Here is a 10,292-nt window from a genome sequence, read left to right as displayed (position 1 = left end):
GGAAGAAAATGGACATCCAGATTCATGAATCACAAAGGACCTCAAATAAGTTTTATAATATAAGTAATAATATAATATAAATAATAAGGTTTATACTGAGACACATTACAATTGTCAAAATTTGAGGAGTGGGAACAAGATGGCTGAATAGAGGGCTCTTCTGAACATCCCTCTCCAGGAACATCAAATTTGACAACTATCTACACAAAGGGAGCATCTTCATAGAAACCAAAAATCAGATAAGCACTCACAGTGCCTCGTTTTGACTTTATATCACTTAAAGAGGCACTAAAGAGGGTAGGAAAGACAGTCTTGAATTGATTATTCTATGCCTCCCACATTCCCTGGCAGTAGTCAAGTGGTGTGGAGAGGGAGTCTGTGCACTTGGGAGAGAGAGAGTGCAGTGATTGTGAGGTTTTGCATTGAACTCAGTGATGTCCTGTCACAGGGGAAAGTAGAACTGGGATGAACTCAGCTGAAGCCTGCCTGTGGAGGGAGTATAGAGATCAGCCCTAGCCAGAGGAGAATTACCCTTCTTAGTGGTTGGAGTTTGGGTTCCAGCAAGCCTCACCACTGTGAGCTGGAGTGCTCTGAGGCCCTAAGTGAACTTAAGGGACAGTCTAGGCCACAAAACCTGCAATTCCTAGGCAAGTCCTAGTGCTAAGCTGGGCTCAGAGCCAGTAGACAGGGGGTCTTGTGACCTACTGAGACACCAGTCAGGGAGACTAAGGGAGCACTTGCCCTACCCCATCCTGAACCCCAGGCAGCACAGCTCATGATTCCAAAGGAGACCCCTTCCTTCTGCTTGAGAAGAAAGGGAAGAGTAAAAAGGATTTTGTCTTGCATCTTGGATACCAGCTCAGCCACAGCAGGACAGGGCATTGGTAAGGGTCGTAAGACTCCCATGCCACGTCCTAGCTTCTCGATGACATTTCTAGACATATCCTGGGCCAGAAGGGAACCCGCTCTCTGGAAGGGAAGGACACAATATAGGCAGGACCCATCAGCTACTGACCGAAGAGCTCTTGGACCCTGAAGAACTAACAGTGATACCCAGGTTGTACTGCAGGCCTTGGGTGAGACTCAGAGATGTACTGGCCTCAGGTGAGAACCAGCATATTCCCAGATGTGGTGGCTATTGGGGAAGACTTCTTCTGCTTGAGAAAAGCAGAGGGAAAAGTAAAGGGTACTTTGCTTGCACCTTAGGTAACAGCTCGGCCACAGTGGGATAGAGCACCAAGTGGGCTCTTGGGGTCCTTGGTGCTAGGCCTTGGTTCTTGGATAGCATTTCTAGACCTGCCCTGGGCCAGAGGGGAGCCCATTGCCATGAAGGGTGAATCCCAGGCCTGGCAGCCTTCACCACAAGTTGACTGGAGAGATCTTGGGCCTTAAGTGAGCATTGATGTTAGCCTGGCAGTACTCCTCATGGGCCTTGTGGTAGTGGTGGCCATGGGGTGAGGCTCCTATGCCTGTGGAAATGGGAGGGAAAAATGGGAAGGACTCTGTGATGTGGTTTGAGTGCAGCTTAGCCACAGTAGAATAGAACACCAGATTTCTAAGATTTTTGACTCCAGTCCCTGGCCCCTAGATGGCATCTCTAGACTTGCCTGGGGCCTGGGAGATCTCACTGCCCTGAAGGGAAAGACACAAGCTGGGCTTGCTTTGCCACCTGCTGATTGCAGAGCCCTAGGGCCTTGAGCAAACATAGGCCGTAGCATAGTAGTGGTTACAGCAGGCCCTGGGTGAGGCCCAGTGCTGTTCTGGCTTCAGATGTGACCCAGCTCAGTCCCAGTGGTGGTGGCCACAGGGGTGCTTATGTTACCCCACCCCCAGCTCCAGTCAGTTCAACACACACACACACACACACACAGAGACACTCCGTTTGTTTGGGAGAAAGTAAGGGCAGAGAACAAGAGTTTCTGCCTGGTAATCCAGATAATTCGTCCGGATCTTATCCAAGACCACCAAGGCAGTACCTCTACCACAGTGTTAGTGCACTGGGGTACTCCCTAATGTAGATATGGCTTAGATCACAACCCAAGTCCTTTTGAATACCTGGAAAGCCTTCCTGGAATGGAAGGCAGGTACAAACAAGCCCAGACATCAAAGAATACAATAATACCTAACTCTTCAATGCTCAGACACTGACAAACTTCCACAAACATCAAGACCATCCAGGTCTTGACCTCACCAAATGAACTAAATGAACTAAATAAGGCACCAGGGACCAATCCTGGAGAAACAGAGATATGTGACCTTTCAGACAGATAATACAAAATAGCTGTTTTGAGGAAACTCAAAGAAATTCAAGATAACACAGGGAAAGAATTCAGAATTCTATCAGATAAATTTAACAAAAAGATTAAAATAATTTAAAAGAAGCAGGAATTCTGGAGTTAAAAATGCAATTTACATGCTGAAGAATGCATGAAAGTCTCTTAATAGCAGGAGTGATCAAGCAGAAGAAAGAATCAGTGAGCTTGAAGACAGGCTAGTTGAAAACACACAGAAGAGACAAAAGAAAAAAGAATAAAAAAAAAAAAAAAGAAGCCTACAAGATCTAGAAAATAGCCTCAAAGTGGCAAATCTTTGGCCTTATTGGCCTAAAAGAGGAGGTAGAAAAAGAGATAGGGGTAGAAGTTAACAGGTAACTTCCCAAACCTAGAGAAAGATATTAACATTCAAGTACAAGAAGATTATAGAACACTGAGCAGATTTAACTCAAAGAAGGCATTTAATAATTAAACTGCCAAAGGTCAAAGATAAAGAAAGGATCTTGAAAGCAGCAAGAAAAAAGAAACAACATAAAATGGAGCTCCAATATGTCTAGCAGCAGACTTTTCAGTGGAAACCTTACAGGCCAGGAGAGGGTGGCATGACATATTTAAAGTGCTGAAGGGAAAAAAAATTCTACCCTAGAATAGTATATCTGGCAAAAATATCCTTTAAATATGAAGAAGAAATAAATACTTTCCCAGACAAGCAAAAACTGAGGGATTTCATAAACACCAGACCCACCCTCTAAGAAATGCTAAAGGGAGTACTTCAATCAGAAACTAGAGGATGTTGATGAGCAATAAGAAATCATCTGAAGATACAAAACTTCCTGATGGTACTAAGTACACAGGAAAACATAGACTATTATAATACTGTAACACTATTATTACACTGTAAAACTGTAAACACAGACTATTATAACACTGTGTAAACTACCCTTATCTTCAGTAGAAACACTAAATAATGAACCAACAAAAAATAACTACAAAAACTTTTTGAGACATAATACAACAAGATATAAATAGAAACACAAAAAGTTAAAAAGTGGGGGAAGAAGTTAAGTCATAGAGTTTTCATTAATTTTCTTTTTGCTTATTAGTTAGCTTATTTGTTTATGCAAGCCATGTTATTATCAGCTTAAAATAATGGGTTATAATCCAAGCCTCATGCTAATCAAAATAAAAAAACATACAATGGATACACACACAAAAAAATTAAATCATACCACCACAGAAAATCATCTTCACTAAAAAGAAGACAGGAAGGAAGGAAAGAAGGAAGAGAATGTCACAAAACAACCAGAAAACAAAGAACAAAGTGATAGGAATAAGTCATTACTTATCAAGAGTAACACTGAATGGAAATGGACTAAACTCCAAGACCCAATAACCTGTGACCTACAAGAAACACACCTCACATATAAAGAGACACATAGTCTGAAAATAAAGGGATGAAAAAAAGATATTCTATGCCAATGGAAACCAAAAAAGAGCAGGAGTAGCAATACTTATATCAGACAAAATAGATTTAAAGACAAAAACTATAAGAAGAGACAAGGTCACTATATAATGATAAAGGGGTCAATTAGGCAAGAGAATATAACAATCTTAAATATATATGCACCCAATACTGGAGCACCCTGATATATAAGGCAAGTATTTTTAGAGCTAAAAAGAGAGAAAGACCCTAATACAATAATAGCTGGAGACTTCAATACACACTTTCAGCACTAGACAGATCTTCAAGAGAGAAAATCAATAAAGAAACATCAGAGTTAATCTGCCCTATAGAACAAATGGACCTAATAGATATTTACAGATATTTCATTCAGTGGCTGCAAAATACACACTCTTTTCCTCAGCATATGGATTATTCTCAAGGATAGACCACATTAGGTCACAAAGCAAATCTGAAAACATTCAAAAAGTTGAAATGATATCAAGCATTTTCTCCGGCCACCATGGAATAAAACTAGAAATCAATAACAGGAGGAACGCTGGTATCTATACAAACACATGGAAATTAAACAATATGCTCCTGAATGACCAGTGGGTCAATGAACTGATTAAGAAGAAAATTTGAAAATTTCTTGAAACAAATGATAATGGAAATACAACATGTGAAAACCTATGGGATACAGTGAAAGCAGTACTAACAGGGAAGTATATAGCTTTAAGCACCTACATCAAAAAAGAAGAAAAATTTCAAATAAATAACCTGATGATGCATCTTAAAGAGCTAGAAAAGCAAGAGCAAATCAAACCCAAAATTAGTGGAAGAAGAAAAAGAAAGATCTGAGCAGAAGTCAGTGAAATTGAAATGAAGAACATGATACATTTATCTTTTTTGAAAAGAGAAACAAAATTGACAAATCTTTAGCCAGACTATGAAAAAAATAAGACCCAAATAAATTAGAGATTAAAAAGGAGAAATTACAACCGATACTGTAGAAATTTAAAGGATCATTAGTGGCTACTTTGAGCAACTGTATGCCAATAAATTGGAAAACCTAGAAGAAAGGGATAAATTTCTAGATACATACAGCCTTACCAAGATTGACCTATAAAGAAACCCAAAACCTGAACAGTCCAATAACAAGTAATGAGATCAAAGCCATAATAAAGTCTCCTAGCAAAGAAAAGCCCAGGTCCCAGTGGCTTCACTGCTGAATTCTACCAAACATTTAAAGAATTAATACCAACCCTATTCAAACTGTTCCAAAAAATAGAGGAGGGAAATACTTCCACATTCGTTCTCAAGGTCAGTATTACCCTGTTACCAAAATCAGACAAAAACACATAAAAAAAGAAAACTATATGCCAATATTGTTGAGGAATATTGATGCACAAATCCTCAACAAAATACTAGCAAACCAAATTCAACAACACATTAAAAAATCATCTATCATGACCAAGTAGGATTTATTCCAGGGATGCAAGGATGGTTTAACATGCAAATCAATCAATGGGATACATCATATCAACAGAATGAAGGACAAAACCATATGATTATTTTAGTTGATACTGAAAAAGCATTTGATAAAATTAAACATCCTTTCATGATAAAATTGCTCAAAAAATGGTGACAGAAGGAACATGCCTCAACATAATAAAAGCCATATAGGACAGACCAACAGCTAGTATCATAACAAATGGGGAAATACTGAAAGCCTTACCTCTAAGATCTGGAGCACAACAAAGATGTCCAAGTTCACCACTGTTATTTAACATAGTACTGGAAATTCTAGCTAGAGAAATCAGACAACAGAAAGAAATAAAGGGCATACAAATTGAAAAGGAAGAAGGCAAATTTTCTTTGTTTACAGATCTTGTTCATAGATGATCTTATGTTTGGAAAAACCTAGATTCTGCCAAAAAAAACTATTCGAACTGATAAATTTAGTAAAGTTGGAGGATACAAAATCAATGTACAAAAATTAATAAAATGTATGTGCCAGCAGTGAACAATCAGAAAAATCAAGTAAGTAATCCAATTTACAATAGCTACAAATAAAATACCTATAAGTAACCAAAGAAGTGAAATATATCTACCATGAAACTATGAAACATTGATGCAAGAAATTGAAGAGGACACACACAAAAATGGAAAGACATCTGATGTTCATGGATTGGAAGAATCAATATTGTTAAAATGTCCATACTACCCAGCAATCTGCACATTTAATGCAATTCCTATCAAAATATCAATGACATTTTTCACAGAAATGGAAAAAGTAAGGCTAAAATTTATATGGAACCAGAATAGTCAAAGCTATCCCGAGCACAAAGAACAAAATTGGATGGCTCACATTACCTGAATTCAAATTATACTACAGAGTTATGGTAGCAAAAACAGCATGATACTGAAATAAAAAGAGACACATAGACCAATGGAACAAAACAGAGAACCCAGAAATAAGTCCATACATCTACAGTGAACTAATTTTTGACAAAGATGCCAACAACATACATTGGAGAAAGAATAATCTCTTCAATACATGGTGCTGGGAAAACTGGATATCCATATGCAGAAGACTGAAACTAGTCCCCTATCTCTCATCATACAAAAAATTGAACCAAAATGGATTAAAGAGTTAAATCTAAGGCCTCAAACTATGAAACCACTAAAAGAAGACACTGGGGAGACTCTCCAGGACATTGGAATGAGCAAAGATTTCTTAATACCCCACAAGCATAGGGAACCAAAGCAAAAATGGACAAATAGAATCATGGCAAGCTAAAAACCTGTTGCACAGCAAAGGAAACAATCCACGAAGTAAAGTAACTACCCACAGAATGGGAGAAACTGTTTTCAAACTACCCATCTGATAAGGGATTCATAACCACAATATATAAGGAGCTCAAACAGCTCTGTAGGAAAAAAATTAATAATCTGAATTGAAAATGGGAAAATATCTGAATAAACATTTCTCAAAAGAAGACATACAAATGGCAAACAGGTATATAAAAAGGTACTCAACATCATTGATCATCAGAGAAATGCAAATCAAAACTACAATGAATATCATTTCGCCCCACTTACAATGACTTTTATTCAAAAGACAGGCTGTAACAAATGCTGGCAAGGATGTGGAGAAAAGGGAACCCTTGTACACTGTTGGTGGGAATGTAAATTAGTACAACCTTTATGGAGAACAGTTTGGAGGTGAAATAACTGAAAATAGACGTACCATACCATCCAGCAATCCCATTCCTAGGTATATAGTTAAAAGAAAGGAAATCAGTATATCAAAGAGATATCTACATTCTTCTGTTTAGTAGCACTATTCATAATAGCCAAGATTTGGAAGCGACATAACTGTCCATTAACAGATGAATGGATAAAACAAAATGGTATGTATATACAACAGGGTATTATTCAGCCATTAAAAAGAATGAGATTGAACTGGAGGTCATTATATTTAGTGAAATAAGTCAGCCACAGAAAGACAATTTTTGCATGTTCTCGCATAATGTGGGGACTAAAAAATGAAAAAAATTTAATTCATAGGAATACAAAGTAGAAGAATAGTTACCAGGGGCTGGGAAGTATAGTGTGTGTTGGGGATTATGGGGTGGAGTGGGGATGGTTAATAGGTAGAAAAAATAGAAAGAATGAATAAGACCTAGTATTTGCTAGCACAACAGGGTGATTAAGGTGAAAAATAATTTAATTGTACATCTTAAAATAAAGAACATAATTAGATTGTTTGTAATAAAGGAGAAATGCTTGAGGGGTGGATACCCAATTTATTCTGATGTGATTATTATACATTGCATGCTTGTATCAAAATATCTCATGTAACCCATAAATATATACATCTACTGTATACTTATAAAAATAAAAATTTAAAAAGTATCAAAAGCAAAAGACAAAGAAATAATTTGGAAGGCAGCAAGCGAAAAGCAACATGTTACCTTCAGGGAATCCCACCCGTAACACTATCAGCATATTTTTCAGCAGAAACTTTGCAGGATAATAAAGAATGGGATGATATATTCAAAAGCTGAAAGAAATAAACTGCCAACCAAGAATACTAAACCCAGCAAAACTATTCTCTACAAATGAAGAAGAGATAAAGACTTTCCCAGACAAACAAAACTGAAGGTTATCACTACTAGACCTGCCTTACAAGAAGTACTGAAGGGAGCTTTTCAAATTGAAACAAAATGATACTAAATAGCAACATAAAAGCATATGATAATGTAAATCTTAGTGGTAAAGGTAAATATATAGACAAAACCAAAACAATGTAATACTGTGACAATGATGCATAAATTACTTTTCACCTTTGTGGAAATGTTAAAAGACAAATGTATTAATAATTATAATCACAAAAATGTGTTAGTGGGTACACAATACAAAAAGAGGTAAATTTTGACATCAGTAACATAAAGTGTGTTTGTAGAGGAGGGAAAATATAGTTTTTATAAGTGATTTGAGTTAGGTTGTTATTAAAACTTAAACTGTTATAACTATAAGAAGTTTTAGTTAAGCCTCATGAAAAACACAAAGAAAAAAACCTACAGTAGGTACAAATAAGATAAAGAGAAACGAATCAAAGTATATCACTACAAAAATCTTCAAATCACAAAGGAAGATAGCAAGAGAGGAAAAGTGGAACAAAAGAACAGCAAAACAGAAAACAACTAACAAAATGGCAATGATTAGTGTTTACCTATTGATAATTACTTTAAATGTTAATGAATTAAACTCATCAGTCAAAAGATATAAAGTGGCTGAATAAATAAATAAGATCACTTTTGCGCCCGCTCCCCACTCCCACTGTGTGCGGCTCAGGCTGCACTGCGCAGCCATCGTCTCCCTTCAGTCGCCATCATGATTGTCTACTGGGACCTCATCAGCCATGATGAGATGTTCTGCAACATCTACAAGATTCGGGAGATTGTGGACGGGCTGTGCCTGGACGTGGAGGGGAAAATGGTCAGTAGGACAGGAGGTAACATTGTTGACTCGCTCATTGGTGGAAATGCCTCCGCTGAAGGCCCCGAGGGCGAAGGTACCGGAAGCACAGTAATCACTGGTGTTGATATTGTCATGAACCATCATCTGCAGGAAACAAGTTTTATAAAAGAAGCCTACAAGAAGTACATCAAAGATTACATGAAATCAATCAAAGGTAAACTTCAAGAACAGAGACCAGAAAGAGTAAAACCTTTTATGACAGGCTGCAGAACAAATCAAGCACATCCTTGCTAATTTCAAAAACTACCAGTTCTTTATTAGTGAAAACATGAATCCAGATGGCATGGTTGCTCTATTGGACTACCGTGAGGATGGTGTGACCCCATATATGATTTTCTTTAAGGATGGTTTAGAAATGGAAAAATGTTAACAAATTTGGCAATTACTTTGGACCTATCACCTGTCATCATAACTGGCTTCTGCTTGTCATCCACACAACACCAGGACTTAAGACAAATGGGACTGATGTCATCTTGAGCTCTTTATTTATTTTGACTGTGATTTATTTGGAGTGGAGGCATTGTTTTTAAGAAAAACATGTCATGTAGGTTGTCTAAAAATAAAATGCACTTAAACTCAAAAAAAAAAAAAAACACAACAATATGCTGTCTACAAGAGGCTGACTCTAGATTTAAGTACAAACATAGGCTGAAAGTAAAGAGATGAAAAAAATATGATTTAATGCAAATGGTAAGCAAAAGACAGCAGGGATGGTGACTTTTAGACAAAGCAGACTTTATGTTAAAAAATACAAAAAACGATAAAGATCATTACATAAAAAAAGTCAATTCAATAGGAAGATATACAAATTAAAAAAATACATGCACCCAACATCAGAGCATGCACATATATGGAGCAAACACTGACAAATTTAAAGGGAAAAATATGCAGCAGTACAAGAATAGCAGGAGACTTTAATACTCCACTTTTAATAATGGATAGGTGATCCAGACAGAACATCAGTGAGGACATAGTAGACTTAAATAACACTGTAGACCAGATGGACTTAATAGACATACACAGAACGTTCTATCCAGCAGCAAAAGAATGTCCGTTGTTCTCAAGCACACATGAAACATTTTCCAGGATAGATCACATGCTAGGTCACAAAGCAAGTCTTAAAAGTCTTAAGAAAATGGAAATCACTTTAAGTATCTTTTCTGACCACAATGGAATGAAACTAGAAACCAGTAACAAAAGAAAAACAAGAAAATTCACAAATACATGGGAATTAAACAACATCTTATTGAACTATTGGGTCAAAGAAGAAATCAATTAGAAAATAACCACAAGACAAATGAAATTACAGCATAGCCACATTCACGGGATACAGCAGAAGCAGTACTAAGAGGGAAGTACTGATAAATGCTTAAATTATAAAAGAAGAAAGATCTCAACTACACAACCTAACTTTACCATTACGGAATTAGAAAAAGAAGAAGAAACTAAGTCCAAAGTTAGCTGAAGGAAGAGATAATACAGATTATATAGAAATAAGTAAAATAGAGAATAGAGAACAATCAACAGAA

The 10,292-nt window shown here is 36.9% G+C and overlaps 1 pseudogene across 1 annotated transcript; it reads left to right on the top strand.

Moving 5' to 3' along the window:
* Window positions 1-8,616: 8,616 nt before the first annotated feature.
* On the top strand, window positions 8,617-9,356 carry LOC111538715 (annotated as a pseudogene). Its single transcript, XR_002730437.1, has one exon. The product of XR_002730437.1 is annotated as a translationally-controlled tumor protein pseudogene (transcript).
* Window positions 9,357-10,292: the final 936 nt, after the last annotated feature.

Source organism: Piliocolobus tephrosceles, chromosome 9, assembly GCF_002776525.5.
Source record: "Piliocolobus tephrosceles isolate RC106 chromosome 9, ASM277652v3, whole genome shotgun sequence".
Taxonomy (NCBI): Eukaryota; Metazoa; Chordata; class Mammalia; order Primates; family Cercopithecidae; genus Piliocolobus; species Piliocolobus tephrosceles.
This window is presented reverse-complemented; position numbering and strand designations above follow the sequence as displayed.